This window comes from Neoarius graeffei, chromosome 13 (assembly GCF_027579695.1).
Source record: "Neoarius graeffei isolate fNeoGra1 chromosome 13, fNeoGra1.pri, whole genome shotgun sequence".
In the NCBI taxonomy this organism is placed as follows: Eukaryota; Metazoa; Chordata; class Actinopteri; order Siluriformes; family Ariidae; genus Neoarius; species Neoarius graeffei.
The window spans coordinates 12,541,990-12,569,694 of NC_083581.1; the positions used below are offsets into that span (position 1 = coordinate 12,541,990).

General features: G+C 46.4%; 1 pseudogene; it reads left to right on the plus strand.

Moving 5' to 3' along the window:
- Positions 1–3,122: 3,122 nt before the first annotated feature.
- Positions 3,123–27,350, plus strand: LOC132895865 (uncharacterized; annotated as a pseudogene).
- The last annotated feature ends 355 nt before the right edge of the window (positions 27,351–27,705 follow it).

Below are 27,705 nucleotides of genomic sequence, written 5' to 3' on the forward strand. Positions count from 1 at the left end.
TCAATAGCTGGATGTCACAAAATTTTCTTCAGTTGAACACAGATAAAACAGAAATAATTCTATTTGGAAAAAAAGATGAAAGACTCAGGATTACCACTATTCTTGACACAAAAGGGATTAAAACTAAAGAAATGGTTAAAAATCTTGGTGTTTTCATTGACAGCGAGCTAAACTTTGACAGTCACATGAAAGCAATCACTAAAACGGCATTTTATCACCTAAAAAACATTTCCAAACTAAGAGGACTTATGTCAAAAAATGATCTGGAAAAACTAATACATGCCTTCATCTCTAGTAGGGTTGATTACTGCAATGGCCTTTTCACAGGCCTGCCAAAAAAGACCATCAAACGACTTCAGCTGGTTCAAAATGCAGCGGCTAGGGTTCTCACACGAACAAAAAGAACAGAGCACATTACTCCAATTCTAAGGTCCCTTCACTGGCTTCCAGTAAGCTACAGAATTGACTTTAAAGCATTGCTGCTGGTGTACAAATCTCTAAATGGTACAGGGCCCAATTACCTCTCTGATATGTTGCAGCGGCCTAACCCAATCAGATCTACCAGATCGCAGCAGAAAAATTTACTATTAAAACCAGTTGTTAAAACAAAGTGTGGTGAAGCAGCTTTTAGCTACTATGCAGTACATCTATGGAACCAACTGCCAGAGGACATCAAAAATGCTCCTGCTGTTGGCAGCTTCAAATCTAGGTTAAAGACCAAGCTGTTTTCAGATGCTTTCTGTTAAATAATTAATATTTTTACATTTTTTATAATCTTTACTTTCTCTGCATGTTTTAAATTTACTTTAATTTTATTCTATTTTATTCCGCTGGTTTCTTTTTCTTTTTCTCCTTTTTTCTTTTTGCCATTTTATTATTTTATTTCTACTGTTGTTTAATTCTTATTATTTTCTTTTAATTCTTTTAATTAATTGTTTTAGATTAAAAATAAGATTATTTTATGTAATTTTATTTCTCTATTGTTTACTGTTTTTGTTTTTGCTTCTGTAAAGCACATTGAACTGCCATTGTGTATGAAATGTGCTATATAAATAAACTTGCCTTGCCTTGCCTTCATGGCTGCAGGAGCGGATGGCTGCTTGCTTGCGCTGGATTACCTCTACCTCCTCCCCTCCCCCACCCCTGATTGCCCCTTCCTTTCCCCCCTCCCCCCCAAGTCCCATGTTTAAAGTGTATTTGTGTTATTGTGTGCTTATGTGCAAAGGTTTTTTAAATGTTCCCACACTGTACTCCTGACAGGAGCATAGTGGGGGGGGGGTCTTTTTTTCCTTATCTCTCCTCATGTTGTGTTTCCTTTTCTTTTATCCCTATCTTCCTGTCCTGTTCCCCCTCTGTAAGGACAGGTTGATGGTCAATTTCACTGGCAACAGTGATAATAAAGGGTTCATTCATAATCTCTGAGGAGGGTGATGTGACAAATGGTGTCGAATGCTGCACTCAGATCAAGAAGGATGAGGATGGAGAGTAAACTAGAATCAGTTGCCATGAGGAGGTCATTGATGATTTTGATAAGGGCAGTTTCTGTGCTATGGAAAGGGCGGAACCCAGATTGGAACTGTTCATACAGGTTATTGTGTGAGAAATGAGTGTGGAGTTGAGTCGCTACTGTTTTCTCAAGAATTTTGGAAATGAAGGGTAGATTGGAAATTGGACATAACTTATTGAAATTGGTGGGATCAGCGCCGGGTTTTTTCAAGATCGGGGTTATTGCAGAGGTTTTGAATGATGCAGGAACAGTTCCAGTGGAGAGAGAGGAGTGGATGATAGAGATGAGAGGGACCAAAGAAGGGAGGCAGGCTTTAACCAAAACTGTGGGGAGAGGGTCCAGCTGACAGGTGGATGGCTTGAACTTGTGGATGAAATCTGAAATTTCTAAGGTGGTGGGAAGGAGGAAAAAGAGTGAGTAGGAGGAGAAAGTTCAGAAATGATACCGGGGGTGGGTTGTGAACTGAGATGCTGATGGATCTTCTGGATTTTTTCATCAAAGAATGACATGAGGGAGTTACAGAAAGCAGTTGAGCACAGGTGAGATGGTAGAGAGTCCGGGGCTTGGGTGATATTCTTATATAGTGAAAACAGTGACTTGGTGTTACCTTCATTAGAACATATTATACCATTGTAATAGTTGGATTTGGTTTGAGTAATATAATCCTTGTAGTGTAACATGGGGGGCGGCACGGTGGTGTAGTGGTTAGCGCTGTCGCCTCACAGCAAGAAGGTCCTGGGTTCGAGCCCCATGGCCGGCGAGGGCCTTTCTGTGTGGAGTTTGCATGTTGTCCGCGTGGGTTTCCTCCGGGTGCTCCGGTTTCCCCCACAGTCCAAAGACATGCAGGTTAGGTTAACTGGTGACTCTAAATTGACCGTAGGTGTGAATGTGAGTGTGAATGGTTGTCTGTGTCTATGTGTCAGCCCTGTGATGACCTGGCGACTTGTCCAGGGTGTACCCCACCTTTCGCCCGTAGTCAGCTGGGATAGGCTCCAGCTTGCCTGCGACCCTGTAGAAGGATAAAGCGGCTAGAGATAATGAGATGAGTGTAACGTGATTTTTGTAAATGTCTTTGTGAACGAGTCCAGTTTTCCGATAGAGCTGCTCAAGTTGCCATCCTTTGGTTTTCATAAGCTGAAGTTCGGGCATAAACCAGGGGGCAGAATGGAAGAAAGAAACAGACCTAGTTTTTAACGGAGCAAGAGAGTTGAGTATACAATGAAGTCCAGTACTGTAGTATGAAACCAACTCTTTAAGGCTGGTTAAATTGTGAGTGTCCATAAAGGAGTAAGTACTGGAGAAGAGAGAATCCAAGTTGATGTCCTTAATATTGCGGAAAGAAATGAGATGGGGGAGCTTAGTGATGGAGAGAGGGAGTCTGACATTAAATGAAAGGAGGAAATAGTCAGTTATAGGGAGTTCATCTGCTGTGTGGTCAGAAGGGGAGACACCAGAACAGCAGATTACCTATTTGTCCTGCTCCGGTTATTGAGCCTTACTTGCCTCTGCTCACCTGTCCAAGTTTCTCGAGTCCTCGCCTACAATGTTAACCAGCAGGATACATATCTGGTCCGTGTTTTTCTGGCCTCTTCTGTCACTTATTCACCAACCCGTGATGGGTCTGCTCCAGTACTCCACTGCTGAGCTCCTCCGGCTGCGTTTCCACCTGTCTGCACCTCTGCCGGCTGCATTACTCCTCCACTTGGATATAACTTTCCTGCCCCGTCGGAGATACATCCACCATGGGTCTCACCAGAACACCCAAGAAGACACGTTGAAAACAATAAAATCCATCTGGTCCACTTCTCGTCACCCTCCACGTAACACCGGCCGGATTGTTGACCACAGTGTGCTAGCCTGCCTAGCCCGGTTGGCTAACTCTCTTGCCAAATGTGACAACACCACTGTCAACTTCAGTCTGCTCAACATCCGCTTACTCACGAGCAAGGGACATCTCATCCAGGATCTCCTCACTGACTGTAAGTTTGACTTTCTCTGTTTAACCAAGACTTGGCAACAACCTAATGACTTTTCCCAACTTAATGAATCCACTCCTCCAGGGTTTGTTTACATCTGTCAACCCTGTGGCACCAGCCAGGGAGGAGGTTTTGCTATAATTTACCGTGAGAAGTGGAAAGTCTCACTGGTGTCTGTTCCTGCCTTTTCTTCCTTTGAATCGACCATGTGTCAACTGTCTGGACCTATTCCTACTATCACTGCAACTGTTTATCATCCCCCAAAACCTAATAAAGACTTTTTAAATGACATTGCTGCTCTGCTCACACATTTGTACACCCTCTGACCAAACAATATAGTGTTGGGAGATTTTAACATTCATATGGACAATATCAATAACCCTCTTACTAAAGACTTTACATCTTGCCTTGAGAGTTTTGGATTCCAGCAGTACACTGATGTTCCCACTCATTCTAAGGGTCACATCTTGGACTTAATCTGCTGTTCTGGTGTCTCCACGGCTAACACTGTTTCAGTGCATACTCGGCTACCAGCCACCCTTGTTTCCTGGGATGATGCACCCAGCCAAGTACAGGCCATTAACGACTGGCTTTGATGAAGTCAAACCATCTGGGAGGAGGTCCACCAGCGTCTAGAAGCAGTCAGTGCCAAGTACAAGGAGTATGCAGATAAACATAGAGGTGAGACTCCTGACTTCCTCCCTGGTGACAGGGTGTGGGTAACCACAAGGAACTTGAGAGAAGCGAACACCTGCAAGAAGCTCCAGCCATGCTATATCAGGCCCTTCAAGGTCTTGCGCCAAATCAATGACGTGTCATACCGTCTTGAACTCCCACCTCACTGTCGAATATCAAGGAGTATGTAGATAAACATAGAGGTGAGACTCCTGACTTCCTCCCTGGTGACAGGGTGTGGGTAGCCACAAGGAACTTGAGAGAAGCAAACACCTGCAAGAAGCTCCAGCCATGCTACATCGAGCCCTTCAAGGTCTTGTGCCGAATCAACGATGCGTCATACCATCTTGAACTCCCACCTCACTGTCGAATATCCCCTACATTCCAAGTTCACCTCAAACCTGCTATCCCGGGGCCCCTTGTCCACAACTCACCAGACCAGGAACACTCTGCACTCAACCTTGTGGGAGACCCAATCTACCAGGTAAACAAGATCCTTGACTCCAGATGACAAGGAGGCCAAATAGAATACTTGGTAAATTGGGAAGGATATGGACCTGAGGAACAAAGTTGGGTTAAGTCCAAGGACAATCTCAACCCACCCTTGAAGCAAGAGTTTCATGCCCAGTATCCTAACAAGCCAGCACCCAGAAGTAGAGGTCATCCTAGAAAGAGTGTAGCTCCCAGAGGTAGCTCCTCGGGGGGTTTTCTGTTAGTAATCCCGGTGTGAAGGAGCAGACTACAAACACTCAGGACTACAACTCCCATGACACACAGTGCCCTCTGTCCCCAGCCTACTGAACTACAGCTGTCACGCATTTCCTTAATCACCACTTCCACTATTTAAGCCGCTCATTAACACCACTCCAGTGTGAAGTATTGTTCTGCCATTTCCATACATACTGAACCTTGTATCTTTTCTGACTGTCTCTAGCATTTCCTGACCTTTTGCTATTTCCTCTCCATTTTTGCTCTTTGTCTTTTCCATGTCACGTTGTTTGCTGATCGCCTGACCTTCACTAGCATACTGATAACAATTTCAGACACACATTTTGGCTTTGTTGACAGTCTGCTTATCTGCTTCCTCTGCACATACATCAGTAAGTGCCTGCACTCTCACACAGTGAGGCAGAATGAGAATTTTTGGGTCATGTGAGTATTTTATTTACAGCAGATTTGTCTTAATGATTGCTTTGATTTGTTTGACAAATATTTTTCAGCTGTAATTTAAAACATTTTTTTCAGTTCTCTCATGTACTTATTAGATGGAACACAGTCGGACAAATAAATCCAATTATGCATGTTATATAGAAACAGAAATCTTCAGGTTCATGCAATTAATATTTAATTAAATCATCACAATAGTAATTACACACAGGGTAGAAATGAACATTAGTACTCACTATTCCCTTCAGGATATTTTCTAAATTTTCAATAGGCTGCAAGGTGTAATGTAAAAGTCGTCAGTTGGCATTTCTCTACACCATCTCAATATGATAACATTGTGTGTCTTAATTTAATGGCAATTTTCCAATCATCCAGCTGCATACAGAAACAATGTCAGTCCTATCCAATTAGCACTTTCTTTCTACTGAGCTATCAAATTCCAACAGCATTTATTTCAAGAAAACGACAGTCAATTCACATCTCTAAAGAAAATAGACAGAGGATTAGTTTTGTATTGAAGTCAGTTTGCTTAATTAGTGACGAGACTCTCACTGTCACACCAGCGGGCAATGCTAATTACATGACATTACACAGAACAGTATGAGCCAAGAAAACTTGGGGGCTTAGAAATAATCTGAGTTCCTGCTCAATAAAAAGAAAAGAACATTCTGACAGGGGGGAGTCATGTTTTCCAGTGAACTAAAAGACTTGTATCTAAAAGACTGCAGCTTCATTCAAACTTATCAACCTTGATGTCTATTTTTTTACAATATGGAATTTTATATTGACAGCCTAGCATGTTTGTATTTTACAGAACAATACAAATACAATACAAAAAGTAAAGAGAATCCAGTTAAACAAATGAGACAAAAATATTATGCTTGGTCTTTTTATTTGTTGAGGAAAATGATCCAATATTTCATATCGGTGAGTGGCAAAAGTATGTGAACCTCTAGGATTAGTAGTTAATTTGAAGGTGAAATTAGTCAGGTGTTTTCAATCAATGGGATGACAATCAGATGTGAGTGGGCACCCTGTTTTATTTAAAGAACAGGGACCTATCAAAGTATGATCTTCACAACACATATTTGTGGAAGTGTATCATGGCATAAACAAAGGAGATTTCTGAGGACCTCAGAAAAAGTGTTGTTGATGCTCATCAGGCTGAAAAGGTTACAAAACCATCTCTAGAGTTTGGACTCCACCAATCCACAGTTGGACAAATTGTGTACAAATGGAGGAAATTCAAGACCATTGTTACCCTCTCCAGGAGTGGTCGACTAACAAACATCACTCCAAGAATAAGGCTTGTAATGGTTGGCAAGGTCACAAAGGACCCCAGGGTAACTTCTAAGCAACTGAAGGCCTCTTTCACATTAACATTAGCCAATGTTCATGAGTCCACCATCAGGAGAACACTGAACAACTATGGTGTGCATGGCAGGGTTGCAAGGATAAAGCCACTGTTTTCCAAAAAGAACATTGCTGCTCACCTGCAGTTTGCTAAAGATCGCATGGACAAGCCAGAAGGCTATTGGAAAAATGTTTTGTGTATGGATGAGATCAAAATAGAACTTTCTGGTTTAAATGAGAAGTGTTATGTTTGGAGAAAGGAATACTCTGCATTCCAGCATAAGAACCTTATCCCATCTGTGAAACATGGTGGTGGTAGTATCATGGTTTGGGCCTGTTTTGCTGCATCTGGGCTAGGATGGCTTGCCATCATTGATGGGACAATGAATTCTGAATTATACCAGCAAATTCTAAAGGAAAATGTCAGGACATCTGTCCATGAACTGAATCTCAAGAGAAGGTGGGTCATGCAGCAAGACAACGAGCCTAAGCACACAAGTCATTCTACCAAAGAATGGTTAAAGAAGAATAAAGTTAATGTTTTGGAATGGCCAAGTCAAAGTCCTGACTTTAATCCAATCAAAATGTTGTGGAAGGACCTGAAGTGAGCAGTTCATGTGAGGAAACCCACCAACATCCCAGAGTTGAAGCTGTTCTGTACAAAAGAATGGGCTAAAATTCCTCCAAGCCAGTGTGCAAGACTGTTCAACAGTTACCGGAAATGTTTAGTTGCAGTTATTGCTGCACAAGGGGGTCACACCAGATACTGAACGCAAAGGTTCACATACATTTGCCACTCACAGATATGAAATATTGGATCATTTTCCTCAATAAATAAATGACAAAGTATAATATTTTTGTCTCATTTGTTTAACTGGGTTCTCTTTGTCTACTTTTAGGACTTGTGTGAAAATCTGATGTTTTAGGTCGTATTTATGCAGAAATATAGAAAATTCTAAAGGGTTCACAAACTTTCAAGCACCACTGTAATAACAGACATGGAGATAAGCCTGGTTTAACTTTTCACCACTTCTTGGTGAACCCAGTAAGATGAGGAAAATGGCGAGCTGCAGTTAAACAGGAAGACTGGATGCCAACAAAGGCTAGGCTGACACTTGCACGATTCCATGGCACGCATTGGCATGACTCGAGTCGTGCCAGTGCGCAAACTAGTCGTAAACTGGCGTGAAGTGTGCGTAAACCCGTCGTGACTGCGTGCCATGTCGGGACAAGAATTTTGAAATGTTCAAAATTTTGGTCACGACAAAATTTCGCGACCGGGTCATGAACTATGCGCAAACTGTTCGTGATCTCGTTGTGAACTCGTCGGGACGATGCGGGAGGATGCGTGCCAGTGCGTGGAAGTGCACGCCATGCCACGACTGTCACGAACTGCCACGAATAGTTCACGAACAGCTCACGTCAAGTTCACGAGTAGTTCACGACATGTTCACGAATTGGTGCGTGTCGCAGCGTGGCCGTGCCTTCCCACTGACATGGTCACGCATTGATGGCACAAGCAGTTCACGACTAGTTTGCGCATGGCACGAGCAGTTCACGACGAGTTCACGAGCAGTTCACGAGTAGTTCACGACTACTGCGTGACAGTGGTGCTCGCGTCGGTGCGGGGGTATATATAGGGCTTCCCGGACACTTCTCGCCATTCGCAATTTTTTTTTCTTGCTTTTTTCTTTAATGTCTTTTATATTCCTTCATGACTTTTTTTTGGGGGGGGAGTTTCGTTTCTTTTATTTCAAAAATGGAACAACTGTGGATGCAGCTCATGAAGCTACTACCATTCTTTCTTGCCAAGGGACAGCACCAGCAGGGGACATGTAGTAATGTGACAGGTAGTCTCGCTGATCCTTTGCATCCTTCTGGGTATGATGGCCGGTTAGAGGCAGCAGCCCCTGTAGGTGTCGGTCAGTCCTCCATCCACCAGGGATCAGATCATGTGTGTCCGGATCTTCGCGGTCCACTTCTGAAATTGCGTGTGGGTATCTGATGAGGATGAGGTTGTGCACGACACAGGCGTGCCCAAGTCGGCACGACACCGTCCGAATTGCGCAAACTCATTGTGCCAATGCGGGAAGTGCGTAAACTATGCGCAAACTATGCGTGAACTCGTCGTGCCAGTTCATGAATGTGGACGGGCACGCATTCGTGAACTCGTCGTGAACTATGCGTGAACTAGTCGTGAACAGTGCGGGAGCCTCCCGGTTCGTGCCCCAAAATGGCACAACTTGCCACGACAAAATCGTGGCCAAAAGTCATGCAAGTGTCAGCCTAGGGAAAGCATTCCTGTTTGTGATTAGATTAGATAGAACTTTATTGATCCCTTTGGGCAGTTTCCCTCAGGGAAATTAAAATTCCAGGAGTATCATTACAGGATAAACAGAGAATAGAAATGGAGAAAAACTTCTAGTTAAATTAGGTATTTGCATATACAAATATTTTTTTAAAAATAAGATTTGCGGAAGAGAAAGGGGGGGGAAGTTCAACAGAAGAGGTATTGCACATTGTCCAGTATTGCTTTTTTTTCAGGCTAGGCTACTGCTCCTTCCTGTCCTCTGTCCTCCTGTTACCCCTCCTCCCCCCAGGGAGGAGTTGTACAGTCTGATGGCATGAGGGACAAAGGAGTTTTTAAGTCTGTTAGTCCTGCACTTGGGAAGGAGCATTCTGTCACTGAACAGGCTCCTCTGGTTGCTGATGACTGTGTGCAGAGGGTGACTGGCATTGTCCATGATGTTCAGTAGTTTGTCCATAGTTGTCTTCTCTGCCACTGTCACCAGAGAGTCCAGCTTCACGACAACCACAGAGCTGGTCTGCCTGATCAGTTTGTCCACCAGCCTGGATGTGTCCTTCTTGGATGTGCTTGCCCCCCCCCCTCCCAGCACACCATGGTGTAAAACAGGACGCTGGTGACCACGGACTGATAGAACATCCACAGGAGTTTCCTGCAGATGTTAAAGGACCGCAGCCTCCTCAGGAAGTACAGCCTGCTCTGTCCCTTCCTGTACAGGTGGTTGGTGTTGCAAGTCCTGTCCAGCCACAGCCCGAGGTACTTGTAGGAATCCACAGCCTCCACCTCAACTCCCTCGATCAGAACTGGTCGTGACCTTGGTCTGGACCTCCCAAAGTCAATGACCAACTCCTTGGTCTTTGAGGTGTTGAGCTGCAGATGGTTCCTGTTGCACCAAATGGCAAAGGCCCTCACCAGGCTCCTATACTCCCTCCTCTGTCATCCCTGATACACCCTACGATGTCTGTGTCATCGGCGAACTTCTGTATGTGACACAGCTCTGAGTTGTAGCAGAAGTCCGCAGTGTACAGGGTGAAGAGAAGAGGGGCCAGCACCATGCCCTGGGGTGCTCTGGTGCTGCTAATCACAGTGTCAGACGTGATGTCCTTCAGCCTAACATACTGCTGCCTGTCAGTGAGGTAGCTGGAGATCCAGGTGACCAGGCAGGGGTCCACTCGCATCCTGTTCAGTTTGTCCTGAAGCATAAGGGGCTGGATGGTATTGAAGGCACTTGAGAAATCCAAGAAGAGGATCCTCACTGTGCCATTTCCCTTATCCAGATGCGAGTGGGCTTGGTGTAGCAGGTAGAGGATGGCATCTTCCACACCAACACCTGCCCGGTATGCAAACTGCAGACAGTCCTGGGCATGTTGCACGAGGAGGCTGAGGAAGAGCCGCTCCAATGTCTTCATCAGATATGAAGTGAGTGCCATCAGTCGGAAGTCATTCAGCTCACTGGGCCAGTTCTTCTTGGGAACTGGAACGATGCATGATGTCTTTCAGAGGGTGGGCACTCTCCCCAGCTGCAGGCTGAGGTTGAAAATGCATTGGAGCAGTTCACCCAGTTCAGCAGCGCAGTTCTTCAGTAGTCAGGGACGCACCTTGTCAGGGCCTGCTGCTTTCCTGGGGTGAAGCTTCCTCAGTTGACCTCTGACCTGGTCTGCAGTAATGCATGGAGGAGTCTGTGTTGAGGGGGCTGCTGCGATGCCTGACTGACTGGGGGGAGGTGTGTTGAAGAAAGAAGGCTGTGGGGGGGGACATGGGCTGGTTGACCAGTTGAAAAAATCATTCAACTCGTTCTCCCTTTCCACTGTCCCCTCAACGGTTGTGGCCTGTGATGGTTTTCATACCTTCCCAGACCTCCCTCATGCTGTTCTCCTTCAGCTTCTGCTGCTCCACCTTTTTGTCCTGTAGCTGTCCTTAGCTTTCCTCAAACAGCGTTTCACCTCCTGCTGTGCTGCTTTCATTGCCTCCCTGTTCCTGAAGGCGGCCTTCTTCCTGTTGGCGGCCTTTGACTTCCTGTGTTACCCATGGCTTGTTATTAGGGTAACACTATACACTCTTAGTGGGGGAAACCACGTCTGCACAGAAGTTGAGGTAATCCGTCAGACAGTGTGTCAGCCCCTCCATGTCCTCACAGTGTGGGCTAAGCAGTACATCCCAGTCTGTGGTGTCATAGCAGTCTCTGAGGGTATCTTCCATTTCAGGGGACCACCTCCTGATGGAGCTAGTTGCTGCAGGCTGCCTTTAGACAGGGGGTGTACTTCAGCTGTAGACAAACCAGGTTGTGGTCAGACTTCCCTAGTGGGGGGAGGGGTGTGACTCTGTATGCATCCCTCACATTAGTATACTGCAAGTCAATTATCCTGTTGTTCCTAGATGGACAGTCCACTGCCTGGTAAAAAACAGCCAAAGTAGAGTCCAAAGTAGCATGATTAAAGTCCCCAGAAATGATGATGATATGCCTCAGGGTGCTGTGTCTGCAGCCTTCCTGTGACAGTGAATCCTCTCACATGCAACGGCTGCGTCTGCCCTCAGAGGGGTGTAAACACAGATGGTGATCACATGACTGAACTCCCTCGGCAGATAATATGGCCACAGGCTAACAGTTAGCAGCTCCAAGTCCGGGCAACATAAGACTGTCTTTACGGAGATATGTCCGAGGTTACACCAGCAGTTGTTCACGTAAATGAGTCTCCCACCTTTTGCCTTTCCCGCATGCTTTAGTGTCTGTTGGCTCTCACAGCAGTGAATCCCTGCAGGTCCACGTTCGCATCCGGTACAAGGTATGTTAGCCATGTCTCCATAAAAATAAATAAGCTGCTGTCCCGGTAAATTTGCTGGTTGTTCAGTGCGGATAGCTCGTTGACCTTATTTGGCAGCGAGTTCACATTCCCCATGATAACTGAGGGAATGGATGGTTTGTAGCACTGCCGGTTGTCTGCTAGCCTAGCCTTTAGCTTAGCCTCAGCTTTGCAGCCCCTGGGTTTCCTCCTTAGCTCCGCCAGGATGGGATGTCGTATTCCCATTGTTTTCAAGGCCAGCAGGTCCTTTCTCGAATAAGCGAGAAAACTGGTTGCATGTTAAAGTTAAAAATATCCATGAGATGAAGAAAAACACACTACATCTTCATAAGAAGAGCAGAAAGTAAAAAGGTGGAAAAAGAGGTTAAAAGAGCTAAAAACTACAGAGCTACTGGAGAGGCAGCCGTCTCACACAGCGCCCCATTAATTTTTTAATGTGGAGAACATTTTATATTTTATTTCAGGTTAGTGTGAAAGCTCTGCAACTTTAAAATGTAGATCTGTATGTGGACTTTGGACACATTTTATTGACCTCATGATTGGCGAGACTAGCAGGATGTTTATGTACTGATCGTGTAGACTAGGCTAAACACCATAAAATATTTTAGATCTAGTCCCTGGCTTGTTTATTACTATGAGAAGTCCGTGTTTGAACTTACCTTTGTCATAATAAGGTATTTTTCTTTATCGGGAATTTCCCATAACATTCCTGCATACATGAAACCTGCCTTGAAATATCGGTAGGCATCTGTACTTTTTTGTAAACCTTTTAGCATCTCTGGTGTATTTAGAAAATCCCAAATACTAAATAATTCAGGATGTCGCAGTGTCCCAAATTGCTGGATTGCTAAACACTTCAAGTGGAATAAATACATTTTGTGGGTAAATTAAGAAGTCATCTTTATTTTTATGTAAAATCAAGCACAGCGAAATTCCTCCTCTGCATTTAAACCATCTGAAGCAGTGAACACGCATGCAACACATGCGCATGCACACAGAGCAGTGTGCAGAATAAATAATAAATACATTTGTGGATAAATTATATGGATCTGTGATGCCTACATGTTTCAGCTTTTGGATGTAACGTGATCTGTTGGTATAATATATAAATTAATTGTTTCAGAGAGATTGTATTGACTGCAGTCATCTCAATTTTCATTATTAACTGTCGTGGCCATTTCTTTATTCGCCCAGCAATATGCCAGATGTTGCGTGATGATAAACAAAAAGTTGTGACATCGGTGAAAGGCCTCTATAAACCATCATTCCCTCATCAGTCTCTTTTTTCTCTCCATAAAAGTTAGTAAAAAGAGCATTATTATTATTATTATTATTATTATTATTATTATTAGATTGTCTGTCTGCTGTACAAGCCCCTGTGAATGAGCTGTTGCTATTGAGACAAATGTATTAGAATGAACAATATGCTGGATATAATCAGAATTACTTTAATCCCCGGAGGGAAATTCAAATTTGCTACCAAGCTCCTGAATCCGAGAAGTAAACATGTCTAAAATAGAAGATAAAATAATCTGAAAAAAGAATAAATAAAATAAATTTAAATAAGTTCAATAACTTAAGTAAAAGCAAAATGAAGTTATTTTACATGCAATGATTCCTATATACATATTGCACCTGAGTTAAGGATACAGTGTACCACAGTTATACAGTGGCATTGTACAGCTTGACTGCAACAGGTAGGAATGATTTCCTGTGTCTCTCAGTTGTGCAGCGTGGAAGAATCAGACGTTTACTGAACGTGCTGCTATGGCTGATCAGCTCCTTATGTAGAGGGTGGGAAAAACAGTCTGTTTTGTTTTTGTCTTTTTATTTTGGACACTGTCCTCTTCAACACCAGTGTCAGAGAGTCCAGTTCCACGCCTACAACAATGGCCGGCCTTCCTGATGATCTTATTGAGTCTGTTAGTGTCCTTCACCTTCAAGCCACTGCCCCAGCAGACAACAGCATACAGGATGGCACTGGCCACCACAGACTCATAGAACATCCGTAGCATCGTTCGGCAGATGTTGAAGGACCTCAGCCATCTCAGAAAATAGAGACGGCTCTGGCCCTTTTTGTATATCATATTCACATTTTGGACCAGTCCAGTTTATTATCCAAGTACACCCCAGGTACTTATATTCCTCCACCACGTCCACACTGACCCCTTGGATGTTAACAGGATTCACCAGAGCCCTGATTCTCTTCAGATCAACCACCAGTTCTTTCGTCTTCATCACTTTGAGCTGTAGGTGGTTCTTCCTGCTCCACATGACAAAGTTGTCCACCACCATCCTGTACTCACTCTCATCACCACCGGTAATGTGTCCAACTACTGTAGAGTCATCAGAAAATTTCTGGAGGTGGCAGATCTCCGTGCAGTAGTTGAAATCAGTGGTGTAGAGAGTGAAAAGGAAAGGAGAAAGGACAGTCCCTTGTGGAGCCCCGGTGTTGCTGATCACTCTGTCTGACACACAGCACTGCAAGCGCACTGTGGCAGTGGGGGCGTGGTCAAGTGTCAGTCTGTGACCGGAAGGCGGAGTCAGGGAAGGTAAGTGGCAGAATCACTACACCTGATGTGAATTAACCTGCGTTCGTGTGTCTTCCCAGCAACCACGCCCTATATAAGGAGAGAGAGGGCAGAGGAAGGGAGCTCTCTCCCGCACCAGATGACGTGTGTGTGTGTGTGTGTGCACGTGTGACTGGGAGAGTGTGAAAAGTCAAAGCTGAAAAGCTAAAATAAAAGAGTTTTGGAACTCAGTTCTGGCCTGCCCTACTTCTGTGCTCCACCCACCCGCTCTGACTTCTACAGTGGTGCCGAAACCCGGGACCGAGCACAGAAGAGAACAGCCCCATGGAGTCCTCCCCCTTCACAGACCTGATCCATGCCCTCACCACGGCCCAACAGAGCCAGCACCAGGCGCTGCTCACCCTCCGAAAGGAGCAAGAATAACGGTTCGAGGCCCTGGTGCTGGCGCAACAGGAAGATCGTCAGGCGTTCCGGCACCTCCTCACATCGGCGGGGGCCATCATCTCCACCACTGCGGGCCCATTCCACCTCACCCCAACGAAGATGGGCCCACACGACGACCCCGAGGCCTTCCTCACGCTATTTGAACAAGCAACAGAAGCCTCGGAGTAGCCGGTGGAACAGCACTGCTAACGGGCGAGGCGCAGCTGGCCGTGCTACAGCTCCCCACCGACAGCCGGCTGGTCTATGTGGACCTGTGCCGGGCCGTCCTCCAGCATGTGGGGTGCACCCCTGAACAACATCGTCAGCGCTTCCGTGCTCTGCGCCTAGAGGAGGTTGGTCACCCATTCGCGTTTGGCCAGCAACTCCGGGACGCCTGCAGGCGGTGGCTGAGGGCTGACAACCGCGACGCCAAGGGAGTCATCGACCTGGTGGCACTGGAGCAGTTCATTGCACGACTTCCCAAAGGAACGGTGGAGTGGGTCCAGTGTCATCGCCCGGCGTCGCTGGATCAGGCCATCGAGTTGGCGGAGGATCATTTGGCGGCTGTTCCCGCAGCAGGATCACAGATCCTCTCTTCGCTTCTCTCCTCTCTCTCTCTCCCCCTCCCCTTCTGTGTCTCGTCCTCACCCCGTTCCCCCACCGCGGAGGCGGGGGCCGGCTCCCTCACAGGCAGGCCGCCGCACCCGCGGTGTCCTCCCGTTTCCCACTTCCGTGTCTGTCTCTCCCCACCCTCAGGTGAGTGAGCCCCAGAGTACCGGTGCAGAGAGAAAGCCCGGGCTGGTTTGCTGGCGCTGCAGGGAGCTGGGCCACCTCCAACAGCAGTGCACAGTGATGGAAGTGGGCACGGTGGTTCGGATCCCTGATGCGCCAGGAGCCGCCCTCGATCGGGCCGGAGGGTATCGCATACCGGTGAGTATCCAAGGGGATACATATCAGGCTTTGGTGGACTCTGGCTGTAATCAGACCTCAATTCACCAAAGCCTGGTGCAAGACGAGGCATTGGGGGGAGTACAGGGGGTGAAGGTGTTGTGTGTGCATAGGGATGTTCACAGCTACCCTTTAGTATCAGTCCACAATTTTTTCAGAGGGGAAAAATTTAGAGTAAAGGAGGCGGTTAATCCCCGCCTCACCCACTCGATAATTTTGGGGACTGATTGGCCGGGATTTGGGGCATTAATGTGTCATTTAGTAAAGAGTGAGTCCTGTCGTATTTCAGCAAGGGGAGGTCCCGGTGTCACTTTGGCGGGAGAAGCTGTCACAGAGCTGTCTACATCATCTCCGCGTCAGAGTGAGGAGCCGCCGGCTCCTCCTCCCTCTCTAGGGGAATCCCTTGCGGATTTCCCGTTAGAGCAGTCGTGAGACGAGACTCTGCGGCATGCGTTTGACCAAGTGAGAATAATCGATGGTCAAACGCCACCCCGTCATTCCCTTATTTTTCTATTATGAAGGATAGATTATACCGAGTGATGCAGGACACCCAGACTAAAGAACAAATCATGTAGCTCTTGATTCCAAAAAGCCACCGGGAATTGGTATTCCAGGTGACTCACTTTAATCCCATGGCTGGACACTTAGGGAAGGATAAAACACTAGCCCAAATAATGGCCCGGTTCTATTGGCCAGGAATTCGCAGCGATGTCCGTAGGTGGTGTACGGCGTGCTGCGAATGCCAGTTAGTAAATCCAGCAGCCATTCCAAAAGCGCCTTTGCGCCCTCTCCCACTAATCGAGACCCCGTTCGAAAGAATTGGGATGGATCTCGTCGGGCCATTAGATCGGTCAACATGAGGGTACCATTTTATATTAGTTCTAGTGGACTATGCAACGCGATACCTGGAAGCAGTGCCTCTTTGCAATATCTCAGCACGCAGTGTTATCTCCCAAGTTGGAATCCCCAAAGAGATTCTGACTGATCAAGGCACCTCATTTATGTCACGAACACTGAACGAACTTTATGGGTTATTAGGCATTAAGCCGATCCGCACCAGCATTTATCACCCACAAATGGACAGTTTAGTCAAACGATTCAATCGCACCCTCAAAAATATAATTAAGAAATTCGTAAGTGAGGATGCATGTAATTGGGATAAATGGCTCGAACCCTTGTTGTTTGCAGTGCGAGAGGTCCCACAAGCCTCCACGGAGTTCTCCCTTTTCAAATTGTGTTATGGGTGTCAGCCGTGCAGCATTTTAGATGTGCTGCGAGAAAATTGGGAGGAGGGACCTTCACCAAGTAAAAATGAAATTCAATACATTATTGACCTGTGTGCAAAACTCCACACACTCACGCACCTAACCCAGGAGAATTTGCAGCAGGCCCAAGAATGGCAAACCCACCTGTACGACAAGGGTACGTGCCTTAGGGAGTTCGCACCGGGAGATAAAGTACTCATACTGTTGCCCACATCGAGCTCCAAATTAGTCGCCAAGTGGTAAGGACCCTTTGAGGTCACACGGCGAGTCGGGGACGTCGACTACGAGGTGAGGTGAACGGACAGGGGTGAGGCGCTACAGATTTACCACCTCAATCTACTCAAACTCTGGAACAAAGAGGTCCCCGTGGCGTTGGTGTCGGTGGTTCTGGAGAAGGCAGAGCTGGGGCCGGAGGTTCAAAAGGGAGTATTGGCATCGTGTACCTCTCCGGTCCCCTGTGGAGACCACCTCTCCCCGACCCAACTCGCGGAGGTTGCCCAGTTGCAGACCGAATTTTCGGAGGTGTTCTCACCCCTGCCCGGCCCCACTGACCTCATACAGCACCACATTGAGACGCCCCCAGGGGTGGTAGTGCATAGCCGCCCTTACAGGCTATCCGAACACAAGAAAAAAGTGGTTCGGGAAGAACTCGAGGCCATGCTCGAAATGGGCATCGTCGAGGAGTCCCACAGCGACTGGAGCAGCCCGGTGGTCTTGGTACCCAAGGCCGACAGGTCGGTCCGGTTCTGTGTAGACTATAGAAAAGTCAACACGGTGTCTAAATTCGACGCGTACCCAATGCCTCGTACTGATGAGTTGCTCGATCGACTAGGCATGGTTCGCTTTTACTTGACACTGGATTTGACAAAGGGTTATTGGCAGATCCCATTGACTCCATTATCCTGAGAAAAAACGGCCTTTTCCACACCGTTCGGCTTACACCAGTTTGTCACACTTCCTTTTGGGCTGTTTGGGGTGCCCGCTACGTTTCAGCGACTGATGAATAGGGTCCTCCGCCCCCCACGCCACCTATGCTGCCGCGTACCTTGACGACATCATTACTATAAATAATGACTGGCCGCGGCACCTACAACACCTGAGGGCCGTCCTTAGGTCACTGAGGTGGGCGGGTCTCACAGCCAACCTGAAGAAGTGTGTGATTGGGTGGGTGGAAGTACAGTATCTGGGCTTCCACTTGGGCAATGGGCAAGTGCATCCCCAAATTAACAAGACTGCAGCGATTGCGGCCTGCCCGAGGCCCAAGACCAAAAACGGGGTGAGACAGTTCCTGCGGCTGGCTGGCTATTATCATAGGTTTATACCTAATTATTCGGACATCACCAGCCCGCTGACTGATCTCACTAAAAAGGGGGCACCAGATCCGGTCCAGTGGATGGAGCAATGCCAGCAGGCTTTTTCTGAGGTAAAGGCTTCACTGTGTGGGGGGCCACTGTTACACTCCCCTGACTTTTCTCTCCCTTTTATATTGCAGACTCATGCGTCGGACAGAGGGCTGGGGGCTGTTTTGTCCCAGGAGGTGGTGGGGGAGGATCGCCCAGTGCTGTACATTAGTCGAAAGCTGTCAGTGCGTGAGGGGCGCTACAGCACCATCGAGAAGGAGTGCCTGGCCATCAAGTGGGTGGTCCTCGCCCTCCGTTACTACCTGCTGGGACGCCCTTTTGTCCTCTGTTCGGACCACGCACCCCTCCAGTTGCTCCACCACATGAAGGATGCCAAAGCGTGGATCACCCGTTGGTATCTGGCACTCCAACCCTTTAACTTCAAGGTGGTTCACAGGCCAGGGGCACAGATGGTCGTGGCGGACTTCCTCTCCCGTCGGGGGGGGGAGTCGGCTGTGGGCCGGACGTCTGCCCGGCCTGAGTCGGGTGGTGGGGGTATGTGGCAGTGGGGGCGTGGTCAAGTGTCGGTCTGTGGAGGGTGGAGGGTGGAGTCAGGGAAGGGTGGAGTCAGGGAAGGAGGGTGGAGTCAGGGAAGGTAAGTGGCAGAATCACTACACCTGATGTGAATTAACCTGTGTTTGTGTGTCTTCCCAGCAACCACGCCCTATATAAGGAGAGAGAGGGCAGAGGAAGGGAGCACCAGATGACTTGTGTGTGTGTGTGTGTGTGTGTGTGAGTGAGACTGGGAGAGTGTGAAAAGTCAAAGCTGAAAAGCTAAAATAAGAGTTTTTGGAACTCAGTTCTGGCCTGCCGTACTTCTGTGCTCCACCCACCCGCTCTGACTTCTACACGCACATACTGTGGTCTGCCAGTCAAATAATCCACAATGCAGGTCACCAGTGGGGCATCCACCTGTATTGCTGTTAACTTCTCACCCAGCAGAGTCGGCCGGATGGTGTCAAAAGCACTGGAGAAATCACAAAATATGATCCTCACAGTGCTGGCTGGCACTGTCCAGGTGGCCATAGACTTTGTTGAGCAGGTAGATGATTGCGTTCTCTACTCCAAGACGGGGCTGGTAGGCGAACTGAAGGGGGTCAAGAAATGCTTGGACCATAGGCCAGATCTGCTCCAGGATGAGTCTCTCAAGGGTCTTCATGATGTGTGACATCAATGTCATGGGCCTGTAGTCTTTTGAAGTCACTGGAATGTGGCTTCTTCAGTACAGGGACGAGGCATGATGTCTTCCACAGCACGGGGACCTTCTGAAGACCCAGGCTTATGTTGAAGACATGCTGAAGTACTCCACTTAGCTGGAGGGCACAGGTCTTCAGGGCCCTGGGGCTAACATCATCTGGGCCTGCTGATTTTCCTGCATGGAGTCTCTTCAGCTGTCTTCTCACTTGCTCCTCACTGGTGATCGGTGTGTAGGTGATGGGTGGGGGAGGGATGAAGGTGTTTCTTGGGGGGGGGATGTGCTCAGCCAAGGGGTCTGTTGAGGAGGTGTGAGCGAGGTCCTGAAATGGGGATGAGGTTGGGCAAGAAGAGGCAGGGGAGGGGAGAGAATGTGAAGTGTGTGGTTGTAGCCATCCTGCAGAAGAGTGGTGGTGGGTTGGGGTCACGCCATCAAATCTGTTAAAGTAGAGATTCAGCTCATTCGCCCTTTCTACATTGCCATCCACTCCTTCACTGTTGGTTGGCTTGTAACCAGTGATGGTCTTCATTCCACTCCACACCTCTCTCATGTTGTTCTGTTGGAGTTTCCACTCCAACTTCCTCCTGTACTTTTCCTTGGCCTCCCTGATCATTGCTCTCAGTTCATGCTGTACTCCTCGCACCTCCTCATTGTTGCTGGCTCTGAAAGCCCTCTTCTCATTTAAGAGGGCTCTGATGCCCTTCGTTACCCATGGCTTGTTGTTGGGGTAACCGCTGACAGTCCTAGCTGGGACAATGGTGTCCACACAGAAGATGATGTATCCCGTGATGCACTCAGTGAGCCCATCAATATCATCTCTGTGGGGCTCACACAGTGTCTGCCAGTCTGTCACCTCAAAGCATCCCTGCAGTGTCTTGTTGGCCTTGTCTGTCCATCTCCTCACTATCTTTGTGGTGGGCAGTCTCTTCACCAGAGGCACATACAGTAGCAGGGGGAGAGGTAAATCAGGTTGTGGTCTGACCTGCCCAGTGGGGGGAGAGGGGAAGAGCTGTAAGCCTCTTTAACATTAGCATACAGCAGGTCTATTGTTCTTCCCCCTCCGGTAGGACAGTTCACAAATTGGGTGAAAGTGGAAAGTGTTTTATCCAAATTAACATGATTTAAAGTCACCTGAGATAGCAATGAATGCACTTGGGTGTTGAGTCTGTAGCCGGACAATTGCAGAGTGAATAGTGTCACAAGCAGTGTTTGGGTTTGCAGAGGGGGGAACATAAACAGCCACCATGATAACATTAGAAAACTCCCTGGGCAGATAATATGAACGAAGTCCAACAGCACACAGTTCAACATCCGAGCTGCAGATGCGCCCCTTCACGAATAATAAAATATACTTGCACTACTATCAGAACTGCTGTTCTAGAAGATTAATCAACACCTTTTGCCCAGTCAGAATTGTTTAATTGGGGTTGAGAGCTTTGCCAGTGAAACTCGACAGGTATAGAATGAGTAGGTCATGTATTTAGATCAATATCTTGGCAGGTTTTTCATCATACAAGCATGATAAACATATTGATAGAAACTTTACACTTTCCTATGTGCCCACTGCCAAATAATATTATAGTTTTAAAAATTATCTAAATTAGATGGAACATAAAACTTGACACCTTACTCAGTCACATTGGCATCAGAGTGCTGAGCGCCCACTTACGCATTCATAAAAGACTATTCACATGGTAACGCCATGATGATCACTTTCACTTTTTTGGTTTAGATTAATTTCTCTTTCCCAGTGGGAATGCCCACTGTAAATAGGATAAAATCTGTCACACATAGTTTAGGCTATTTGGAGGTAAAACTTTGTTGCGAGATGGCATGCGGATTTTATGCACTTCAGATGATTCAGGACAACGATTCAATTCAATCTTGAAAACTGCGATACTGATGATGAATGGTGCTTTTTTATAAAAAAAATTAGTGTTTTTTACTTTGACTCGATCCAGCCAAAGATCAACTCAAGTAAGTGTAAATATTTATATTTGTTTTGAGCAGCTCAGTTGAGATGTGTGCGCTGTAGTGCCTACACAGGAAAAAATGACTGAGCAATTTCTCTAGAGTTAAAAGTATTTTCCTCAAATATTTAATTTTTTTCTATTTTGAGTTTATAGAGTAAAAGTTGGAGTGGGAGCAAAGTTACAGAGTAATTGTGTAACAGAATAAGAGTTGGTTGTGGCCCTTGAACTGAATAAAATAGTACAAGAGTTCATTTTCAAGACACACTGAATAGTCAAATACCAGATAAATGAAGCTGTTGTAGGGCGGCACGGTGGTGTAGTGGTTAGCGCTGTCGCCTCACAGCAAGAAGGTCCGGGTTCGAGGGCCTTTCTGTGCGGAGTTTGCATGTTCTCCCCGTGTCTGCGTGGGTTTCCTCCGGGTGCTCCAGTTTCCCCCACAGTCCAAAGACATGCAGGTTAGGTTAACTGGTGACTCTAAATTGACCGTAGGTGTGAATGTGAGTGTGAATGGTTGTCTATGTGTCAGCCCTGTGATGACCTGGCGACTTGTCCAGGGTGTACCCCGCCTTTCGCCCATAGTCAGCTGGGATAGGCTCCAGCTTGCCTGCGACCCTGTAGAACAGGATAAAGCGGCTACAGATGAGATGAAGCTGTTGTAAAAAGCAGTTTTAGAACTGTGTTGGAATGTGTGAAAAAACATTGCCTTACCCATTGTGACTTGTCATGATGGGATTAAGAGATGGCAGTGGGAGGGGTTTTCACTCTTCTTACTGAATGAAATGGAAATTTTGACCCTTCTCATTGAATACCCTTCCCACTACCAACTCTTTATCCCAAAACAATAGGACTTTTTTTTTTTGATGGCCAGTTAATTGTCCAAATCAATGGAGCAGATTTAAATTTGTGCTTGATACATTCCTAAGGCTGAACAGAATCACCTCAAGTGATCAAAATGGTTTGTCACAATGGGTAAGGTAATGCTTTTTCACACATTCCAACACAGTTCTAAAACTTCTTTTTATATCTTCATTTATGTTATTTCTTTATAAGTACAATCATGACATACTACATGGATATTATTGTAACTGATCTTGTGCTGAATACAAGTCCTATGACTTTGAAAATACTGCTTAGATTTGTTGAAATTGATAAATCAGAGCATGCCAAAATCATTAGAGTGTCAGAAAATACCCTCAGACCTCAAAGGTTAAATAATTAATCCAGGTTTATATGGGAACATGGTTCATTAATCACAGAACCTATTAGTGTTTTCAATAACAGGTAAATGAAGCAATCAATATTTTAAAGTAAATGCCTTTTCTTTTTTTAACTTTTGCCACACAACAAAATATCAGTAACACATGGTTCCTTTGGAAGTGACATGCACCAAATCATAATGTTGAGTGCATTCATTGTTGGCTACTGGAGCTTTGGATAACTTCTAGAGCAGGCTAAGTTTTCTGTGTTTTGGCAATTGTTTTTGTGATTTGGAACATTGTGGTGTTGTTGTTTTTTTTTCTGCTGCTGCTTGTACTTGTTGAATACTCTGCTTATCTGCTATTTGTTCAGCGCGTCCTACTTCTTGTGTTTTACATTTGCTTTGCTATTAGTTGGGATTCGCCCATCAGTTTTGATTGTGCGAGCAATTCACTGTTTTTCATTTGCTAATTAGCAAGGCTTTTGGAGTAGTTTTGAGCATCACTCTTTCCCAAAATCTCTCCCCCTCACCTACATCTCTCATCTGTTCATCATATGTCTCGACCCCATTCCTGTTTGTGGTCTCACCCACAAGCAGTGCTAACATCGTTATGGCCCCCTGAGAGGACGATGCCTCTCCAACCTCATCTACTCTTCAGCTACCTCCACTGACACCTTCTGGATCACTGCTGCACTATGGAATTGCCTCCCTTCTGTCCCTCCACACCCTTGCATTGACAGACCTAGATTTCACCTGTCACCACCACACCTGCAGCCCTCTCCATCTCCTCTCACACCCCTTGCCCATATGGTCATCATGATGGTGGCACTGTTTTTATTTCTCAGTCATGGAAGTTTTCACCTCTTCCACTCTCCCACCTCTTCATCTCCTCCTTTGAATTTCATTCCATTTCAGTCTCTTCTCCTGTTAACCTTTTTTGTCATTTTGTTATCACCTTCCTGGCCCTGTTGGATGTTTTCTTTGATGAACTGGACATCCTACTCTGCACCTTTCCAGAAGACAGTACCCCAGTGATGCTCCTGGGAATCTTCAACCTCCACCTAGAAGCCTCCCACTCTGCTGCCTTCCTTCCACTCCTTTGATCAATTCCTGCTGCACTTTCCAACCCATGAAGCTGGCAACCTCCTTGACCTGGTCTTCCTCAGAAACTGCTCTGCCTCAGATCCCCCAGTTACCCCTCTCCATCTGTCTGACCACCACTTCATTTCATTCTCCCTGCCTCTTCCTCTCCACCCATCATCACCCCACCTACCCCACTGTTAGTCAATCGTAACCTTTGCTCCCTCTCTCCCTCCTCTCTTGCCTCCTCTGTCACTGTCTCCCTCCCCCCATTTGAATCCTTTGACAGTCTCTCCACTGAATCTGCTGCATCCTCCTAGCTCTCCTCTCTCTCCTCATCACTGAACACATTATCGCCCCTTGTCTTCCGGCCAGCAAGATCTTCCCCTCCTAGTCCCTGGATGTCCAAAATAATTTGCTTCTACAGAATTGGTCTACATGCAACAGATACAACATGAAGAAAATCCAGGGCCCCTGCTGACCTGTCCTGCTACCAGTCCCTCCTTGCTGAGTTCACAGCCTCACTCAGATCGGCCAAAATCAAGTTTTATCACTCCAATTCATACCTCCATCTCCAACCCTTGTCAGATGTTTTCTGTTTTCTCTTCTCTCCTTAACTCTTCACCAGCTACACCTCAGTCCTCGATCACTGCAGAGGACATTGAGGTCTTTTTTTGAGTAAAAGATCATAGCCATCCACAATTCTTTCACCATGCCTGCCTCCCCATCCCATCCCCTCTCCACCCTCCCTGTCTCTTCCCCTTGCTCTCTGCTTTTTCCCCTCTTTCCACTTCAGATGTCTCCCAGCTCCTTCTCTCTCACCATCCAACCACTTGTGCCCTTGACCCTATCCCCTCATCTCTCCTTCAGACATCACTCCTGACTTCCTCTCATTTATCACCTCCCTTGTCAATGTCCTCCCTTGTTCTCCAGATACTTTCCCTCCAGCTTCAAACAGGCCCACATCAATCCTCTGCTAAAAGAATCCACCTTAGACCCCTCTGTCATCCAGAACTACTGCCCTGTTTCTCTTCTCCCCTTCCTGTCAGACACTTGAATATGCTGTTGCTAAACAACTTTCCTCTTTTCTCTCACAGAACAACCTCCTGGATCCTCACCAGTCATGCTTCTGAGCTGGACACAATGGAGACTGCACATCTCTCTGTCAGTGGGGTACTTCATGCTGCCTCCCTCTCCTCGGTCCTGATCCTCCGTGACCTTTTTGCTGCATTTGACACTGTTGATCACCCCATTCTCCTGTCATCCTTATCAGCTCTAGGGATCTGCAGGAATGCCCTAGACTGGTTCAAGTCCTACTTCTCTGGTCACTCCTTCCAGGTTACCTGGTCTGGTACTGTATCAGCACCATGCCTACTTACCACTGGCATCCCTCAAGGTTCAGTCCTTGGTCCGCTTCTCTTCTCCCTCTACACCCAGTCTGTAGTGTTGTGCATGAACGCGTTCAAAAGAACGCGTTCATTGAACACGCTCGTTTTTCCATGAACTTTGAACTGAACGCAACAACTTTGTAATGAAAGAACTTGAACGTGAATTCGTTCAAATTATGCGACATGAACAACAAACATGAAGATGAATGAAACATGAAACCTGATGAATCCAGTGGCACGTCTACTTGCAAGATATTTTACGTTCTACTACTTCACTGTCAGTCTGATGTTGTCACTCACTGCCCTGAGGTGCCGCGTGTGTGCAATGCATCATGGATAACGTAGTGTGAAGCCGGAGATAGTGGATGGCTCTATGATTTGGCTCCATACTACGTTACCCATGATGCAGCAGAGCAGAGTAGGCGTAACCCAGCATTACCTAGCTACAGGCAGCAGACAGCGCGCACACCACAGCCGGCGCACACTCACAGCAACATGGCCAGTGAAAGTTCAAGTAGCGGCACAGAGAACACAGATGAGACGGATTCTCCTCATGGTTATTTACAGCAATTTTACACAATTTCACACAGACTCAGACGGTAAAAACCTTACCTTTCTGTGTAAGCTCTGTCCACCTTTCCTGAAAAAAACAAGTAAGAACATCGACAATGTCGTTCTCAAATTTGAAACGACACATTGAGTTGAAGCATCTGTCCAGTTTCAAAGCATATATGCAAGTCCTCGAGGATCAGAAGGGAAAGGGCAAGAAGATCCCCTGCCAAAATCCCAAAATCCAAGTCACACTGCCTGCAGCCTTCAAGAGTACCACTGTCTCCCAGCAGCAGGTAGATAAACTGATTATTGACTACATTGTGGAAGATTTACAACCACTAAGCAAAGTTGAGAAATCCTCTTTCATCAGACTAGTTTATTAGAAGTTACTGTTAGTTGAAACTGAAAGCATTTGTTTGAAGTCACGTGTAACGTTTTGGTGCAGTGGTTGAGTCAGAAATCAAAATATTTTGTCCTTTTTCCATATATAGTATGTACAATAACTTCCATTTTGTGTGATAGAATATAATATCTATAATATGTGAGTAGTTTTGAGCTAGAATGTAGCATATGATTTTAGTCTTTATTTTCATATCCCGCCTTAAAGTAAAATGAACTGAACTTTGAACTAGTTCAGAATTAAAACTGTGAACTATGAACGTGACCAGTTCACTTTTAACATGTTTGAAATGAACTTGAACTAGTTCAAAAAAAGTGTGAACTTGCACAACACTGCCAGTCTGTCAGCCTGATTATCTCTGCTCATGGTCTGTCCTACCACTGCTATGCTGATGACACCCAACTGTTTCTCTCTTCCTCCTTCTGACACACTAATCTCTGCTTGTCTGCATGGCATCCAGAGCTGGATGGATAACCATCACCTGAAGCTAAACCCAGGCAAGATGGAGGTAATCTACATTCCTGCTCTATTCTTTCCACCTCTGGACATTATCATCTCCCTGAGGGACATCTCTAGGTCACCTTCACCCAGTGTGAAGAACCTTGGGGTCATGTTTGATGACAAACTCTCCTTCTCAGCAAACATTGCTGCAGTGACCCAGATGTGTAGATTCCTCCTCTACAAAATCTGAAGAATCCACCCTTTTCTTACCACCTACTCTACTTAGCTCCTAGTCCAAGCACTGACCCTCTCCCACTTGGACAACTGCAACTCTCTCCTTGCTGGCCTTCCAGCTTCTGCCATCAGACCCTTGCAGCTCATCCAAAACACTGTAGCTTACTTGGTTTACAACCTCCCTCATTTTTCCCATGTCACCCCTCTCTTGCTGACCTGCACTGGCTACCCATCACAGTTCACATCAAATTTAAGATATTGGTGCTAGCTTGCCAAGCTCTCAAGGGGTTAGGGCCAGTATACCTCCAGAGTCTGCTCCGCCCCTACATGCTCCGCTACTATTGGTTGCCTGGCCCTTCCTCCTCCTCTCTGCTCCTGCTCAGTCCACTCAAGACTGTTGTCTGTCTTGGTTCCCCATTGGTGGAATGACCTTCCCTTTGAGGTCAGAACTGTTGACTCCCTGACCACCTTCAAACACAGACTGAAGACTCCTCTCTTCAGACTCCACTTTCCTCCTGCTTCCCTGTCCACTGTGTAACTGTGTTTTGGTCTAGACCAACCCAAGCTGTGTACCATCTAGCCTGGGGTTAGCCATTTGAGTACTCTATTGTACTTTATATGGTTGGTTTGTTTCCTTGGCTGTTTGAGTGTTGGTACTTCAACAGAATATTACAGTAGGTATTGCTCTCACCTTGTTCAGTTGGTACTAGAATTTTCTTGTCTAGAAGTTCAGCACTTTGTGTACCTGACTTTTGCACTCCTTGTACATTGCGTCTGCTAAATGCCATATAATGTAAGGTAATGTAATAATGGTGTCATATTCATATCCTATTCATTCAGAGGCCAGTGTTAATTCTGACATAATGAACAAGTAGATAAAATTGTCTACAGAA